Raw genomic sequence first — 3,161 nt, forward strand, 5'->3', positions numbered from 1 at the left:
TGTGCCTTGAATTCTAAATAAATCACAGACAGTGTCACCAGCAAAGCACCATCACACCTCCTCCTCCATGCTTCACGGTGGGAACCACACTTGCAGATATCATCCGTTCACCTACTCTGTTTCTCAGAAAGACACAGCGGTTGGAACCGAAAATCTCACATTTTGACTCATCAGACCCAAGGACAGATTACCACCAGTCTAATGATCATTGCTCGTGTTTCTTGGCCCAAGCAAGTCTCTTATTATTATTCAGGCCTTGAAGGCCTGATTCAGGCAGTCTCCTCTGAACAGTTGATGTTGAGATGTGTCTGTTACTTGAACTCTGTGAAGCATTTATTTGGGCTGCAATTTCTGAGGCTGGTAACTCCAATGAACTTATCCTCTGCAGCAGAGGTAACTCTGGGTCTTCCATTCCTGTGGCGGTCCTCATGAGAGCCAGTTTCAGCATAGCGCTTAATGGTTTTTGCATCTGCACTTGAACAAACTTTCAAAGTTCTTGACATTTTCTGAATTGACTTACCTTCATGTTTTAAAGTAATGATGGACTGTAATTTCTCTTTGCTTATTTGAGCTGTTCTTGCCATAATATGGACTTGGTCTTTTACCAAATAGGGCTATCTTCTGTATACCCTCTCTACCTTGTCACAACACAACTGATTGGCTCAAACGCATTAAGAAGGAAATAAATTCCATAAATTAACTTTTAACAAGGCACATCTGTTAATTGAAATGCATTCCAGATGACTACCTCATGAAGCTGGTTGAGAGAATGCAAAGAGTGTGCAAAGCTGTCATCAAGGCAAAGGGTGGCTACTTTGAAGAATATAAAATATATTTTTCTTTGTTTAACACTTTTTGGGTTACTACATGATTCCATATGTGTTATTTCATAGATTGATGTCTTCACTATTATTCTACAAAGTAGAAAATAAAGAAAAGCCCTTGAATGAGTAGGTGTCCTAAAACTTTTGACCGGTAGTGTATATATATATATTTTTTGACCAGCCCACACCAATAAAATATGGTCCTTCTGGCATTTGCTAGAATTGCCAAACGGCTTATCTGCCCATGGGTGTGTGTCCCCAGCCCCACACCCCTGGTGTTCCAGCTACAGGAGGGAGACCTAGACTTGGTGAGAGAGGTGCTGCTGGAGAGCGGCAGGGAGGAGTATGATGAGACTGGAACCTCTACTTGCGCGCCTCAGCCAGACTGAGAAGTACAATTTGTCATTTTTGTACAACCTTTATTCTCACCTGACCAACACGAGCATCAATACATTAGGCCCTTCTACACAACCGACAAAGAGAGAGTGGGATAAGGATGAAAGTGGACTATAAGTAAATTCCGCTGCTTTCTTCATAGCCAAGGTATCAATGAACAAAAGCTCAACAACACTGTCACACTAACTTTTCTCACCATAGTCCCCTCCATAGCTTCCAGTTCCAACAGTGTTGAGCTCTTTGGTGCCAAATATAAGCCATGGCTACTAGAGGTTAACTACAGCCCTGCTCTCAACCTCGACTGCCAAGCAGACGTGACAGTAAAGAAAGGACTTCTCAATGACCTGGTTCATCTGATTAACTACAAGTCCATGGACATCCTTAGACAGAGAGGATATCTCAAACAAAAGTACAAACGCTCCTGCTATCTAGGCAGCCAGTCTCTGCAGTCCCCAGTGCTGCTGCGCTCCAAGTCTATGTGTGAGCACCACCCAGCAAACAAGAGACGTCACAGCGTCCACTCTACGTTTGCTGACAGTATGAGATACTTTCCAGCAGTTGGGATGAACCGAATACGCTCTGAAAATATATGCATAAGAGACACCAAAGGTTCGGCTCTGAATCCGATACTCATCCCACATTCAAAGACTGCAACTGTAACTGGAAACAGAAAGACACATCTGGTGCTCTCACAGATGACAGAGGCCATCCAGTGGTCTGAGGTTACAGACATAGAGACAGAGACCTGTCAACACATGATAGACTGCATCAGACTTCAAGGAAACCAGCAGTGGCCTACTGTAAGCTACCTCCCATTCACATTCAATAGTACAAGACTCCTAAATTCCCATGGGACCCTAAAAGCCAAGACAAGAGCACCCCACCACTCTGTGTGGGAGATATCATACCAACGTTTCATTTCAATGAGGTCACTCTGAAGGCATCGCGGGACAAGCTCAACGTTAAGACTGCAGTCCACGAGGTTCACAAGCTCATCAGCCAGCTAGCATCAGGTTGTAGCCACAAAGAGATGAGAGGGAGGAAAGATGATTTTGATAGATTGAAGAAAAAAATAAGTTTGGGTCTCTGTTTTGGTGACCACCTCTTCTTAGTGAGTGCCACTAACTGAGCAACTGGACATTTTTGTAATAAAGCTTTTGTAATAATGTATTTTTAATTTATTTTGAACATTAGTGTAAAAAAACTAAATTATATACAATATAAAAAAATCACATGATATGGAAAAGCAACCTTGTCATTTGTCCACAATTTCCAAATAACCTCTTTTGTATCTACAGTATATCTAATAGAACATACATAAATACAAATTGCAGTGGTTACATGTTAAACTACAGTCCCATTCTTCATTAGATAATTGCTTGTGAAACAGTATAACTGTTTCTAAATGGACTACAAGTAACTCATTAAGTCCCTGATTTCTTCTTCAGCTGGGCCATGTTAAACCACAGGAGCTAAAGTCATACTAGTTGTTATCAGGTCAGGTCAGTAGGTTATTAGCCCTACCCTACAGTATATGTGGGGACCTCATGAATAATCTGCCATTCTGTGCAACCTAAGAATCCTGCTGACACAAACGAAGAGGTCAAGAAGGTTATATAATTGCCATGTTGCAAAATAAGAAATCCATTCTTTAAAGAGAGAAGTACGGACATTCATAGATCTCTACAAAATAGTTTGACTGCAAATGTAATGTATTGACTAGTGTTACATATTTCCTGTACAATAATGATTTATAGATAATAAACATACAGAACTTAAACATATTGGTTTACACAAATGCACTTAGAAAAACATCAAATATTCCACAGGGAAATAGCTATAGTTAAACATTATGTAGCACTGATCATTTGGTATAAAGGTTTGAAAAAGAAATATAAACAGCTGATCCTCATTTCTTGTCTATTATGATAAGGCCATCCT

General features: G+C 40.6%; 1 pseudogene across 1 annotated transcript; it reads left to right on the forward strand.

The window, feature by feature from the left end:
- Nucleotides 1–1,172: 1,172 nt before the first annotated feature.
- Nucleotides 1,173–2,345, forward strand: LOC311108155 (putative tubulin polyglutamylase TTLL2; annotated as a pseudogene). The gene has a single exon. The product of its transcript is annotated as a putative tubulin polyglutamylase TTLL2 (transcript).
- The last annotated feature ends 816 nt before the right edge of the window (nt 2,346–3,161 follow it).

The sequence above is a fragment of the Coregonus lavaretus genome (assembly GCF_964263955.1).
Source record: "Coregonus lavaretus genome assembly, chromosome: 33".
NCBI lineage: Eukaryota > Metazoa > Chordata > Actinopteri > Salmoniformes > Salmonidae > Coregonus > Coregonus lavaretus.